Here is a 15,778-nt window from a genome sequence, read left to right on the forward strand (position 1 = left end):
TAAAGACGCTAACTTATCTAAAACTGAACTTCTCACCTTGCTCCCCAAACCTGTACCACTCACCGTCTTCCCATCTGACCTAGTGGCTTCCCTGTCCTCTGAGTTGTCTCTGACTTCACTCTTTCCTTCATATACCAGATCCGTCTGCATATCTAGTTGGCCGTAACTTCAGCTTAGGTCTGGCTTCCACCTCCTGTCCTGCTCCTCTGCTGGAACCATCCTGGTCCTGGACACCTTGTTTGCTCCCCTGGGTTATTGCCATCACCTTCTAACTGGTCTGGCTGCTTCCACCTTCACCCTCATTATAGGCTGTTTTCAGTACTGTTCCTCACTCAGAGTAAAGGCCAAAGTCAACACAGCTTACAGGGTCTGGAGCAATATGACCTCAACTCCTCTCTGTTTTTCTTGCTTCCTTTCACCTCCAGCTATCTGGTCTCGTGGCTGTTCTTTGAACAGCCTGCACACACACCCCTCCCCATAAGGTCTTTTCCCTTCTTGATCAGTGCCTCCCCACTCCCCCACCCCCATAGCTACATGGCCATCACCTCTTTTAAGTCTTTTCTCAGACATCACCTTCTCAACAAGACTTACTCTGACCTCCCTTTATAAAATCACCCTTCTGGAAAAAGAAGATGAAATCAGAGAGGGAGGCAAACTATAAGAGACTGTTAACTCTAGGAAACAAACAGGGTTGCTGGAGGGGAGGTGGGTAGGGGCTTGGGATAATTGGGTGATGGGCGTGAAGGAGGGCATGTGATGGAATGAGCACTGGGTGTGATATGCATCTGATGACTCACTGAATTTTCCCTCTGAAACTAATCGTATTAATTAGATTAAATTTAAGTAAAAAAAATTTAAAAACCCGAAGACTAAAGCTATAATCACCCTTTCCTTGCACTCCCCTGCCGTGCTTTGAGTTTCACCTTTGTGCTTATTACTTTCAACAAACTATGTATTTTCCTTATTTATCTTTGCATGTCATTTGTCTTTTCCCTCTATACAAACATCTTGGGGGAACTTTAAAGCAACTTAAAGTTTGGAGAGCTCAGGTTTTGATCTTCCCGGCTGCAGAGTGTTTTTACAGCCCATTACTGAGTTTGGTTTTACCCCTTGAGTGGACAGAATGAGCACTGGTGGCTCCTGGCCTTTTGTTGTTGTTTTAACAGATGAGGCAACTGCATCTTGAGAGAACAAGGTCAGGGGGCTAGGAAGTGGCAGGGCCAAGACTTGGCGATGACTTCAAGGCCACTCTTCTTTCTGCCGTGACATGTCACCCCCTAGGGCAAACAGCTGTAGCTAAATGGCAGAGGAGGCCGAGGACAGAGCCCAGCGAAGAGGTGGGCCAGGGAGCAGAGGGAGCGACCCAGACTTGATGTAGTTATGAAGCAAGACACGGGTGGTGAGCGTATGGACAGAAAAACGACAGAGCCTGGCCAAGAGACAACTGCCACTGTCCCCAGAGGCCGTTACGGAGTCAAGTAAGGACAGTCCTGGCTTTATTCTGTGTCCAGAGGCCAAAAGTGGAGCAGAAGGAAGGCAGATCCTTCGGTGACCAGAGCTCTGTTTCAAGGGCAAGGTTTCTAGATTCTGGTGTTACACTCCTCCTTTCTGGGCTCTCGGATCATCCGTGGGATTCACATGAGAATCAGGTCTAATTCTTCACCTCTCCTTCCAAGTAGATTTGCAATAGGTCACAACTGAAGAGGACCCATAGCATAAACATAAACGATAAAGAGCACATGTGGGGGCAGGAGGATGTAATGAGTCAGAAACATTTTTCTAGTGAATTTACTGTGATCCGAACATTTGGTTTTCATCATCCTGGAAGCTGGAGAGAAAATGAAAAGTAGCAGTTACCGCCTGGTTAAAACACACTCAATATTTGGTTACAGGCATTTGGAATTTTTAGGAGGATGAAAGCCTAAGAGGAAGCCACCACACAAATCCTATTTAAGGGACATTAAATTCTTTGGTGGATTTTTATTTTTACAGACCTATTTTAAAGCCTTTTTTCCCCACCCCTGCTACCAGATGAGCGTTCTACTTACCCAGTAGCATTGTCTAGAGATGAAGATGCAGAATGCTTGGGCAGCGTTTTCAGGGAGGAGAGATGTGCGTTGTGAGGATCACGCTGGGCTTCTACTCTTGGGGCTGCTCCAAGCACTCTTAGCACCCCACAATTTAGCATTTCCCGGGACATCACGCTCTCAAGCACTTCTAACCTGACCTTCCCATTAAATTTCATCTTCTTAAGGATTGAAACATCTGCCGCTTCTTATGTACTGACTCGGTGCTAGGCCTAAAGTTTTTTAAAAGCTGCGAATGTCGGTACACCTGAAGCATGGAAGACACAATCCTTGCCCTCAGGGAGTTTACACTACAGAGCTGAGAGGGGAAACCAGCACACACAGGAAATAGAAGATCGCAGGTGCTCTGCAGGTAGTTGTCAGGAACACTAGGTTCTAGGCTGGGAGTTGCTATCCCGTGTGTGTGTGTGTGTGTGTGTGTGTGTGTGTGTGTGTGTGACTTTAAAGAAGACTATTTTATTTATTTATTTATTTATTTATTTTTAAAAAGACTATTTTAATCTATCTAAGCCTCATTTTGTCACCAGTGAAAGTAGTTTACTCAGGTCACTGGTTTTCAAACTTTTTGGAGGCTGACCCACAATAAGAAATACATTTATTTCAAACCGTTCATTCACGCAAACCTATGCAAGTAAAAAAAATGTGTATCCGAATGACGCTTGCCCTTTGCGTGTGCACCCAGAGATTTTCTGTTCTTTTTCCTTTATAAATTTGCTGGTGTGCTTTAAAACTGAAGGCTCTCTAAAGTTCTTTTTTGGTTCTAACCATATGTGGTTAATTCTTAATGGAAAATGTTAAATTAAATCCTATTTCTAGATACCCGGTTCTTAAACTTGACAGCAGTTAGGATCTCTTGGGTGGTAGTTTCCTCATCCCTGGAGCCTGGGCTCCACCTCAGAGGTCCTGGTTTAACTGGTAAGGGGGTGTAGCCTGAGGTCAGCATTTTTAAAAGCTTCTCACAGGGTCCACAGCTTCGTCAAGTTGGAGAAGCACTGCTGACGGAGGCTCCCCTGTGCCTAAAACATCTCAGTGCATGGAAATAGCTTTTCCCAAGCTTGGCTTTTGGGTGGTCCCTGCAGCAGATTATGCTCGTGTCCGTAAAAGATGTGCATTTTTCTAATTCCTTCAGGCTCTACCAGAAGAGGCATCCTTCCTCCTATCTAAAGTCCATGCATCTCCTCTCAGGCTCTGGATCCTGTCATCCTCACTTCCTTGGGAACACTGTAGGATCAGCTGTCACCTTCGTGTCATGCTCTTCACTTTGCTCTCCCTACAGCTTGTCCCCATGGCCATGGGCGTCTTGAAGCAGGAGAGCCAGGTTCTGGTCTCACGGAGTCCAAGAATGAGTCTCTTGGGCACAAGGGAGTGAGTAAAGTGATAGAGTTTTTATTAAGCAAGGATACAGGGGTGAGAAAAAGGCTCTCAGGAGTGAGTGGGTCCCTGACATGGAGGCCTTTTAGGGTCGAAGACTAACCAAGGAACTTAAATTCTTTTACCGTCTCTACTGACAGCACCATTGAGATAATGCCTTTCATGGCTTACTTCCTTTTTTAGGGTCTGATAATTGGTCACAAGTGATTGTTAAAACAAGACCTCATCTCTGACAGCTAGGGCAAGCTGGTCTGGTGTGTGCCCTTATCTCTGGTTTCCTTACGCCTCCACATTTTGGGGATTTCTGGGAGCCTGATCCTGTAGCCCCCTCCCCATCTCTCCCTACCTGGCCCCTGCATGCCCCTTACTCCATTTCAACAAGCCCTACCCACCAGAGGAAGCAACCCTCTCCTCCCTCTTTCCTAGGGAAGCTTTCTGAGTGAGTGGAGCTGTCTGCTACCCTCTTCCCAGCACCAGGCCCCTACCAACCAGCTGCCCTCTGCCTTCCACACCTGCCTGCTTCTCAAAGCAGCTCTTATCAAGGTCCCCAGCACCTCCCAGACCATTGGATTCGGCAGATTCGGCTTCATCCCGAACCTTTTATTTCATCTTTATGCTGTGCTATTTGCCTCATCTTCCCCCCACTGTTACCTGCATGAAACAACTGATGCATTTCTACCCTTTGCCTCAAATCTTTGTCTTGAGCTCCAAGTGTTTATGGATGATCTCCACTTGGAGGTCATAAAGCTCAACTTGTCCAAAACTGTATTTATTTTCCTTTCTAACCCTTTCCTTTCTCTGCCAGTGTCCCTGTCTCCTCTGTTATATCCCACAGCCAGCGAGCCCGCACATTCTGCTGATTCTCCCTTGTACATCGCTCTTCACTGTCCCCGTCACCCAGTGCTGCCGCAGTGCCCGGGGCAGTCTCCCGTACCACGACTGCAGATTCCCCGCTGCTTCCTGCCAGCACACTAACCCTGGCGGTGCGTTTGCCACTTTTTCTCCTCTGTGATATTTTGATAACGTACATTGGCTTGTGTCATTCCCTTGTGTAAAACCCATTAATGCTTTCGATGCCCTCAAACCAAAGCCTGAACCCCTTCACACAGCTCACAGGGCCCTTTTTTCTCTGGCTCCTTTGTAACAGCAATCATTTCTCTCCTTTCTCTTTCTGTTTCAACAATATTGGACTTTTATCTCCTCCGGAGTTCCACGTTCCCTTAAGGCCTCTGTATGTGCTTCATTTTGTCTCTCTCTACCCGAAACAGTCATTTTATAGATGAGGAAACAAAGTTTAAGAAAGGAAATGACCTACCTGTGGACATTTGTGTATTTGTTCATTAAGGAAGCCTCTAAAATCCCAGGGTACATCAGAGATGAACAACAGCATGACTCCAGAACCAGACACATTTAGCTTCATGCTTTAGCTCCATCTCTTACTAGCTGTGTGCGCCTGGGCAAATATCCTAACCCTTCCGTAATCCCGGTTTTCCTCATCTGTAACATGGAGATCACTGGGTACCTGTGAGGATGCAATGAGATATGATTGATGTAATATTCTTCCTTGAAAGACTGGAACAAAATAATTAAATAAAATCCTGGTATTGTATTTTTTATTTGATTATTATCCTCAGCCTCAGTTGACTCAATGCTTGATTCTTTGGATTTAAATCGAAAAATGAATAAAAATGCCATAAAAATGATGACATAATTAATTCAGCAGAAATACAGAAGCACTTAAAAACTGGACAATAAATTACATGTGTCCCTTGAAGGATTAGTGAATGTATACCAGGGCAGGGCAAATAGAACATTGTGTGGAATTCAAGGAGAGTCATGATCAGCAATGTGTGTTCAAGTTGAATATGGCCAAAATGGCAAGTGGTATTTGTAGCTAACTTATTCTTATGTTATATTTGTGGTGGAAAGAATTTTAGGTCCAGTCTCAATCAGCTTCTTCTTTTATTGCATATTGAGACTTAGGGCTCGGAGGAATTGAGCATTTGCCAAGGTCATGTCAATTCATTCATTTCATTTTAAACGAAATTGCAATTTAAGGGTGAGACTGGGACCAGAGCCTCAGTTGCCAGACTCCGGGTATCATGCTTTCCATTGTATGGCCTGGTCACAAGCTTGTCCTTTTCCCTCATATGAAGGGAAGCACCAAATCTGCAGTTATCTTGCCCAAGATTAGCCAGATGGTGTTTCTTCCTGTAGGAATATGATTGAAATAACTAGAATACAGAAAGGGAGACAGAACATAAAGACTGCTAACTCTGGGAAACGAACTAGGGGTGGTAGAAGGGGAGGAGGGCGGGGGGTGGGAGTGAATGGGTGACGGGCACTGGGTGTTATTCTGTATGTTAGTAAATTGAACACCAATAAAAAAATAAAAAAAAAAAAGAAATAACTAGAATACATTGGAAATCTCTAACATGAGAAAATTCATTTTCTTAGATATGAAGTATTATAGACCTTCTCCCCCAGTAAGTTCTATAGTTACTAACACATTTAGAGGATCTGGAATCTAAATTCTACACTAGAAACTGAGTTTCTTTAGGAATGGTCACAAGGCTCTCTGAGCCTTAGCACCATCTTCTTAGAAAACTCTACACCATGAGAGCCAAGTGGAGGAGGCAGCAAAAGACAAAAGATGAAGCAGAGGTCCAAGTAGACTGGTAGCTTGTGCACCCATGGAAGCCACAGGAGCAGAAATAAAGCTAAAGGCTAGGGACTCTGGTACCAATTGTTGGACTGCATGTCTACTTTTTTAGAACTTGATTCAATGGATCTAGAACATCCATTGCCATCTGATTGAGATGACCACCTTTGAGAGACCCACCTTCCTCATACCAAAACAGTCCCTTTTTGCCCTTTGCCCTGGCCCATGACTTTTGGGACTAATTCTGTTTTCATCTGTGGCTGAATGTAACACACGTATAATAAATCATCTCTGCTGTCTCAGCTGAAGAAAAAAAATGGCTATAAGGTGAAGAGTTCCTCAGGTTTTTGCCTCAGTAATGTGGTTGTGCAGGTCAGAACTCACCTGAAATATACTCTTGACAGGAACTGCAGAAAAGGGGAGGTTAGCAGTGGCTCCCTCACTGGTCCTGACCTGGAACTCCTTGGCCTGGACTCCAGTGAACAGTTTTTAAAATGTAAAAGGCTAACCTGAGGTTGTTGATGCTTTTACTTTTCTATGTACTTTTCCATATTGAAAAGTTGTTACCACTTCCGGCCATAACTGGCCAGTATCATCCATTTTGTAGGCCTGCATTGAGAAGGTACTCAGCTAGACTGTCATCAGAAGTGCTTTTTCCATCCTTAAGAGACTGGGCTTCCATTAAATATATCCTTGTATATATACCGAATGTATTTCTAGGTTCTTCAGTAACATCTGTATATTGGAGGCGAGAGGAGAGAGGGGAAATAACACCTTTTGAAAACGAAGTATTTCTTGCTATATTCCAAATCTGCTGTGAGTACTCAGTACTCTGTAATTATTATAATGCATTGTGCCACTTGATATAACACTGCTTTAAGGTATATATGACCTCTGTATTACAGATGAGAAAGCTAAAGCTTGCAGTGGATCTTTAGCATCTAATATTAGAATTTGTATGTATTTACCCCCTAGACTGCAGTGGATTCTAATTAAACATGATTACATCTAATTTACTTTTAAATGTCCTATAATTTTTTACAAAGTTATTTTACCAAATTAGAAAAGGCTTTTTTTTTTCTTCTGTGGCATAGACATCATAACCTCTTTTTTTTCCCATCACACATACAGACACTTCTTAAACAAGCGTTCATTAACAAGGCAGGCACAAAATATTGCATAGATACCTTCTGTAAGCTTGGCGAAACCCTCCTGTCTCTCTTCTTAGGTGCTCTACTCCCCCATCCATCACCACCTCCAATATGGAACAGCTCATTTGAGGCAGACGTAGCTACCTTCCTGGGCAGGATGCTGTGCAGCCAATGGTTGGATGTGGGTCTGATTAAGGCTTCAGGCTCGTATGCCCTGTATAGGTTTTTGGCCTTGCTAGATTCCTATACCTTGTTCATACAAGAATGGAAAGCATTGCTCAGCTATCTTACCAGTTTATATACCTTGAACATCTTTAGTTTCCTCAGTGAGAACACATTTCTCATATTCATTATGGTAATCCACAAGACACTACTTTCATTAATATATTCTTATATACACTGTGGTAATCAGCAAGGTTATAGACTGATGATGTTGACCCAAATAGCAGAATTTGTGGGGGCCATTTGGGCAGTGTGTCTCTTTTTATCTTAATGCTAGATGGCTGATAGCTTGGCCAATCTTAGTACTTAAACTTTAATTTGCATGTATAATATCATAGTGACTAGACTATAATATTTTACAGTAAATTACAGACTTCCTAATTCTGCTCCCATGATTACACTGGCTCTAGTCAGACATTGTTTGTGTGTTTGTGGGGAAAAAAGTACATGTAATGAATGGGAACTTCGTCTTTGCTATGCCGGTTCCCATTGGCTTTCAAATATTTCTCTATTCTGTAGCCCACGGTGCTCTTTAAATGACTCACTGGAGTTCAGTGTCTGCACCCCCACCCCCCCCACTCCTAGGCTGGTAAATCTTATAGAAATTGAGGAGAGTGGGGATGGTGAGCAGGTCAGATAGGTGTCATCTGCAATTTCCAAGTGGTTCTGATACTTTATCTCCCCATTCAATTGCCTTAGGCTAGTATCTCGTTTTGGACAAAGCATTCTTCTTTTCACTTATAAATTGCATTTTATTGAAATGGCTTCTAGAGTACTGTCATTTTCTCAGGATCTCTTAGTCTGAGGAAAAAAGTGAAGACTTGGTGGCCTAAAAGTCATTTATTCTTGCCCATACATCTACAGGTCAGCTTGAGTGGGCTGGCCTTGGCTCCCCATGCAGGTTTGGGCTCAGATCTGCTCCAAGCATAATCCTTCTGAGGCCAGCAGCTATTGGTGGAAGTTCTTCCCAGAGCAATGGCAGAGATGTGGAAGGTGAGTGCCACTATGCAAACTTTGTTCACACATTCAGTTGTACTGAGTCTGCTAACATCTTTTTCACTAAAAGAGGTCATGTGGACAAGGCCAAAGTCAGAAAGCAGAGAACTGTATTCCTTGTGCGGGGCAGAAGAGAATATGTTTGACACCCTAATATACCACAGGCCCTGAAAGAACATCATCGATCCTTGGGGGCAGTTTTTGGTTTGCAAAAATTTATGCACACAGTTACCCATTCAGCCCTTATGATGGCCCTGTGAAGTGCCTATTGTATGTCTCCATTTTTAATGAGCAGTGACGGTGTAAGGAGGTTAAAGATCTTTGGGGAAGGATGACCTGCCAGTAGGTGACACAGCTGGGCTCCTGTCTTCTTGCCCTACATCATTCCCCATCTGACTTCCATGAACCATAGAGACCTTTGCACTCTGGATACCACCAGAGAACATGAACGTGGCTGTGGGTAGTTCTCAGTGTTGCTTGTTGATGGTATCCTGAGGAAGAATACTCAAACTAGAATGGTTCAGGCCAGTGCCTCTCAAACTTCAACGCACTAAAAGTGAATTTGTGTGACACCTTTGGCCTTTTCCAGGGTCACAGCACTTAGCACTTCAGGTCACATGTAGTGTTCTCAGTTGTCCGTTGCTGAGTGTAAGGTTCTCCAATGGGATTTCTGTCCTGTCCCTGGTAATGTTTCTGATGCTGTCAGTTGTTTGTTTCTACCACTCTTCTTTTTGGGTTTGTGGTACTTTTGTCTGTGGGTTTTTTGTTCAGTTATCCTAGTCTGTCCATCTGTTTTTGGGGGAGGAATTTTGGAGAAATTTAAGAACAATACCATCAATGCCTCTATCTTTCCAGAAGTCTATATGCCTGATCATTGATGAGCCTTTCCTGGGCCTCTAGAGTGACTGACCACCACCTCCATTGGCACCTACCCTACCCTGGATATCTTTAGCACATGATACCAGTGACACTTGCTGTTTATGGATAGGTCTCCTTCTGAGGGTAGAAGTTGCTTTTTAACTGCCTTTGGATCTCTAGTACCTAAGGTAATGTCTGGCATATAGAGTCCTTCAGTAAGCATTTCTTAAATGAAAGAATAATCAAAATATTGCTCTTAATAGGTCCCGCACCTGGAGTAGTAAACTTGTTACCTATGTAAATTGCCTAATAACAGCAAATATACTACCTCTCCCATAAGAGACAAGTCATGGGATATTTACTCTGCCTGGCTATTCAAATACTGTTCAAGAGGTTTACTTGGGATGGGGGGAGGACAGAGAAAGATTTAGAGGTGCAGTGTCTTAAAAAGTAAAGACTAGGTTATTTTCTGTAAGCTACTCCTGGGTGTTATATTCAGATGCCAAGAGTGGAAGTTGCCTGAAATCTCAAAATTTTAAGCAGAGCACTCAGTGAGGACATTTATGAGGAGTAATAGAAAAAGATGCAGAAAATAGGGACTCAGGTATCCATCAGAACTTGGTTTGCATGGTACTGTTACCATAGCATTGGTGGGAGTGGAGGCATCTTTGGTGATGAGCACTATCCCTATGGTGATACCGTGGGTGGTGTCCTTTTGTTTGACAGATGCAACCTGCCTGTAGTTAGAATTCAGTTCTTTACTTACCCCAGTTGAACTTGGCTGGGAGGTAGTGGTTTGGTCCTGTGCTCAACAGAAAAACAAACTTTCCAGCTCAGCCCCTTTCAGAGATAGCTCTTTGATTAATCTGTGAAAACATCTCCTGCTGAGAGTTCCACTTCCCAGTGACAAGATATCTCAGTCATTTGCCTCTGCGATCAGAAAGAGTGAAAATCTTGGAGATTAGGAAGACCTCAACAGTCACCCTTGACCTTTACCTCATACTGGCCTTTTTTGGCCACGTAGCTAGTCAATGTCACAGGAAGTGTCCTCTCCTCAGTGATTGGCATCTTATCTTGCTCAACTTTGTAACTTCAGCACTGTTTCTGCTACGTAGTAAATGTTTCTGGACTCAATGAGGCCTTTATTGCTTCGAAGCTTTATATTTTCAGGAAGGAAATCCCAGAGAAAAGCAGAGATCTATGTCAGGACAGATGGAATCAATGGGGGGAGAAGCAGAATGAGGAGCCTAGCCACAAGTTAAGTGCATTTTCCAGTAGTATATTACCTCACAGCGCAGGACATCATGTCCTGTCATGCCACAAAGTGACATTCTCTAGTTGTTTACTCAGGCTGCACTACCCAGTTATAACCTAAGTATACACCAGCCCCCTGAAACTAAATGCCCAGATTTGTAGCTTTGCCAATTTCTGTGGTATAAATATTCCGCTATGGCTGATTTTTTTTTTTTTTAGATTTTATTTATTTATTAATGAGAGACACAGAGACAGAGAGAGAGGCAGAGACACAGGCAGAAGGAGAAGCAGGCTCCATGTAGGGAGCCTGACGTGGGACTTGATCACGGGTCTCCAGGATCACACCCTGGGCCGAAGGTGGCACTAAACCGCTGAGCCACCCGGGCCCCCACACCATGGCTGATTTCAAGATACCCGTCCTCTTTAGTTTCTTATGGACTCTGTAACAAATTGCCACAAATTTAAACCAACAAAAATTTATTATTTCACAATTCTGGAGGCCAGCAATCCAAAATCAGTTCCACTGGAGTGAAATCAAGGTGTCAACAGGACCACATGTCCTTCTGGAGGCTCTAGAATCAGTTCCTCGCTTCTTCTAGCTTCTGGCTTATGGCCATGTCACTCCATTCTCTCCCTGGGTAGTCACATTGCCTCCTAGGGCCCACAGGGATAATCCCCACATTTTGAGATCCTTAATCACATCTGCAAAGTCCTTTTGTTGTTGTTGTTGTCACATAAATTAACATTCACGTGCAGTGGGAATTAAGCCATCACCTCTTTTGGAAAACCATTATTCAAGCACTCACATCTCATTGAACAACTAGTTTACAGAATCCTGAATGTTACCAAATGGTTCTCACAAGTGGGTACAGGGGGCTACAGCACACCATTGAATATAAGCTGCTTGTGGAAAAAGATTGAGATTACTCCTTAGTTTGTATCCTCTACAGTCCTCGGTCTGGTGCAAGCAAGTATGAGCTAGTGTTTAAAAAATATTTTTGCATTGACTATAAGAGACCTTAAAATGTAAAATGCTAGTTAATGTAAAAACACCCTGGTTGTTTCTTTCTAGGAAAAACCTTCAGATTGTGAGAATTATAGTAGAAACACATAGTCAAAGGCTCAGGGACATGATCAGAACTCACACACTAGCCTTGTGAGAGAACCCAGTGAGTCATGGCCAGAATTGACATAGTTTTGAGCTCTTTGAAAAACCCATGTTATCTCTAATGGTTCTTTCTGAACGTTCCTCTTGGATCAAGTTTTCTAGTTGTAGGTTTTTTTGTTCTTTGGCTTTTTCCTCTCATGTCCTTCATCTCATTTGCAGCACTAGACTAAGCTCCCAGGGCAGGGATTGTGTGTTAAGCTTCCTCATTACCTTCCCCTTCACCCTGTACCCAGTCCTGCAATGCTACCACAGTGCCTTGAATTAATGCCTCCACTATTATTTTATTATGTACTGACTGACTGAGCCACTCACCACATAGCAGTGTATACATGTGTGTATATGTGTAAGACCGCACAATGAGTGCAAGAACAGGCCTGGTATTTTTCAAATTTACCCAAAAGTGTATCATATTGGTGTCTCCCTTAATTCCAGATCCTAGTTGGCATAGCTTGTGTTGCTTGGGCCCTATAGGAGGCCATAGTCCTGGAGCCAAAAGCATTTTAAAGAATGTCAGTCACCAATCCCTCTAGCCCCAGAACATACTCTGGCTTTCTGCTCTCTTCTGCTCCTTCACTTAGTGACCTTGCCTTAGTGTCCATTTACCTGGTTTGAGGGGAAGATGGTGCGTGCAACATGTAGAGGGGACACCCTCCAAGATACCTTCCTGGTCTTTTTTTTGGGACCCAGGGCAGTTGACTCTGGCATGACCCCTTTGACGTGGCCCCCTCCACAATCTTGCTTTTATATTTTTTTAATTAGAAAATGTATTTATTTATTTGACAGAGAAAAGAGAGAGAGAGAGAGCAAGCACAAGCAGGGGGAGTGGCAGAGGGAGAGGGAGAAGCAGAAGCAGGCTGTCCGCTACGCAGGGAGCCTGGTGTGGAGTTCGATTCCATCACCCTGGGATCATGACCTGAGCTGAAGGCAGACACTTAACTGACTGAGCCACCCAGGTGCCCCCATAGTCTTGCTTTTATATGTCTACTCAGTCATTTCGACCAGCAGAGAAAAAGGCAGGAAATACATGAACTAAATATATACTATTTGTTGGCATTGAACTAGGTGGTTTACAACATAGTTTCCTGTTTAATTCCCTTTACAACCTAGCCAATGGGGGATTCACCCCATTTTATGGATGATGAGATTGACAGATGGCCAAGGTGTCTGATGAATGGGTGGTAAATCAATAAGGCGGGTATTATCATTCGCATTTTACAAAGAATGCACACAGTCTCAAGTGGTCAAGAATGTGCTGAATTTCTCTTGTGGGGAACTCCCTCCCCACCATCATCAGAACCTTCTGGCATTATGAGTGAGTTCACTTCACTTCTGTGCTCAGCCCTGGTCATCCCCGGGTCAGTGCTGCTGTGTTCCTCCAGGTCGCAGAATCTTTCTCCTGTGAGACTCTATTCCCCACGGTATAGGGGAGTCTGAAGTTGGAGAGAAGGCTTATCAAAGTGTTAGCAGTTATATATACTCTTTTCATCCCAGTGTCTACTAATATCAATAACACATAACTCTAGAAGATAGCGTTTTTCAGCTTTTTTGAGGTATAATTAATAAAATTGTTAAGATATTTAAAGCATACAGTTGGAATATTTGACATACGTATACATTGTGAAAGGGTTCTCCCCACTGTGTTAATTAACATCTCTATTACCTCATGTATTTATTTTAAAATGAGAACATTTGTTTAACCCTCCCTTAGCAGATTTAAATTATACAATACAGAGTTATTAACTTTAGTAACCATATTATACATGAGATTCTCAGACCTTATTTACCTAATGGGAAGTTTGTGCTCTTTTACCAACCTCTGTTTTCCCCACCTCCTAACCCCTGGCAACCACTTTTTTTTTTAATAATAAATTTATTTTTTATTGGTGTTCAATTTGCCAACATACAGAATAACACCCAGTGCTCATCCCGTCAAGTGCCCCCCTCAGTGCCTGTCACCCATTCACCACCACCCCTAGGTTAGGAGTCTACATGTTCTGTCTCCCTTTCTGAACCACTTTTTCTACTGTTTATTTTTAAGTTTGACTTCTTTTTTTTTTTTTTTTTTTTTTTTTTAGATTCCACATACAATTGATACCATGCAGTATTTTTGGCGGGGGGTTTCTGTTTTATTTCATGTAGCATAATGCCTTTCAGGTTCATCTATGTCATTGCAAATGTCAAGATTTCCTTCTTTCTGAAGGCTGAATTATGTTCCATCGTGTGTATGGGTATGAGCATGTGTGTGTGTGTGTGTGTGTGTGTGTGTGTGTGTGTATACACACATATTTTCTTGTTACATTTGTCCATCAGTGGACACTTAGATCATCTTTATATCTTGGCATTTGTGAGTAATGCTGTAGTGAACATAGGGGTGCAGATATGTCTTTGAGATAATGACTTCATTTTCTTTGGGTTATAACCAGAAATGGGATTGCTGGATCATATGCTATTTTTTTTTAATGGTTTGAGGACTCTTACTGTTGTTCAAGGTGGCTGCACCAATTTATATTCCTGCTAACAGTGCACAAGGGTTCCCTTTTCTCCATATCCTCTGCAAAACGTGTTATCTCTTGTCTTTTTAATAATAGTAATTCTAACAGGTGTGAGTATTAGGGGCTACACCTAACAGGTGTGTGAATTTCTAGGGGCTAGTATTTAAATAGATTAGAACATGAATGCTCTTGCCTTGAGTCTTATAGGGCAGGAGCCCTCCTCAACAGGCATGGCCAGGAAGATTATAGACCATTGACCATTGTTAGAGTATATAAGTGAAGGCTAAGTTTTCCCTGTCTAGCAACTGGTACTAGGACTGTGGGAAGCTAAGTATTTAAATTTTTTGGTATGATATAAGCTAAATTTACATTCTTGTTGTCAGTGTGTTACCTTCTCATGCCTGAACTTAGAGATTCCTTTATAGAAGCCTTCTCAGATTCTTTTCAACACTGCCTTCTGTGAATGCCCTCCCTTTCATTTTGGACTCCATTTGATCCTGTTACAGCTAGGAAGAAGGAAGCTGCCTTGAAGGATTCTCTGGCCATTAGTAGTTACAAAGTTCTGATTTGAAATCACATTATTTTGACATTTATTTGTTTACTTTTTTATTTTTATTGAGGCATAACATTTAACATTAGCTTCAGGTGTACAACATAGTAATTAGATATTTGTGTGTTATTGTGTCCTGATCACCACAATAAGTCTAGTTAACACCTGTCACTGTACATAGTTACAAAGTTGTTTTTCTTGTAATGAGGACTTTTCAGATCTCCTCTTTTAGCAACTTTCATATATGCAATATGTTGTTACTAACTACAGTCATCATGCTGGACATTACAGTCCTGTGACTTACTTATTTTATAACTGGAAGTTTGTACCTTTTAACCTGCTTTGGCCATTCTTCCCACTCTCTAGTTTTGACCTTTTAAAGAAAATGATGATATGAGACAAATGAAATTTAGGCTGTGGGTGGGCTTTTGAAATTGCTTCTTGTGCCGCAGCTTTGTCACAGAATTGAAATGGCAAGTAGCACTCGTGATATTAGCAATTACCAAGTTGGAACTGAACAATTTAATGATGTACAATAAAAAGGATTTGTAACAGGCAAAGTTTGGCTCATGGAGATGCATCTTCATGGTCAGACAAATATTATGACATAACAACTGATCTTGAGGTCCTTCCCACTTTCCCTTTCTCTATGTTTAAGGAGAGATGGGAGAGATAAGCTTTGGTTTCAGGAGGCTTTGGAGGGAGGGGGCTCCATTTTGTGTTACCCATTGAGCTTTATAGTCTTTTAACCTAAGGATTTGATCCTTGTTCAGATATGCTTGCTTCCTACTAGGAGGGGTCACAAAACTGCTTGTGCTGTTTGTTACCAGTTTAGAGTAGTGGTTCTCCATCAGCTCCTTTCTCTAAGCCAGTTCTCAACCTTGGTTGCATGTTAAAAGCACTTGAAAAGCTGGGGAAGCTACCCACTTCTAGGAAGTTGAGTTCATCTGGTTGGGATGCAACATGG

The 15,778-nt window shown here is 42.6% G+C and overlaps 1 protein-coding gene and 1 long non-coding RNA gene across 4 annotated transcripts in view; one reads left to right on the forward strand and one right to left on the reverse strand.

The window, feature by feature from the left end:
- ADAMTS12 (ADAM metallopeptidase with thrombospondin type 1 motif 12) overlaps positions 1-15,778 on the forward strand; it is a 255,697-nt gene that overhangs the window by 57,661 nt on the left and 182,258 nt on the right. The window lies entirely within an intron of this gene.
- Positions 1,116-10,298, reverse strand: LOC140632684 (uncharacterized). Its single transcript, XR_012030327.1, has 4 exons — positions 10,114-10,298; positions 6,505-6,855; positions 4,774-4,980; positions 1,116-3,437 (listed from the first exon to the last, which is right to left on the reverse strand). It is a non-coding gene; the product is annotated as an uncharacterized lncRNA (long non-coding RNA).

This window comes from Canis lupus, chromosome 4, assembly GCF_048164855.1.
Source record: "Canis lupus baileyi chromosome 4, mCanLup2.hap1, whole genome shotgun sequence".
Taxonomy (NCBI): Eukaryota; Metazoa; Chordata; class Mammalia; order Carnivora; family Canidae; genus Canis; species Canis lupus.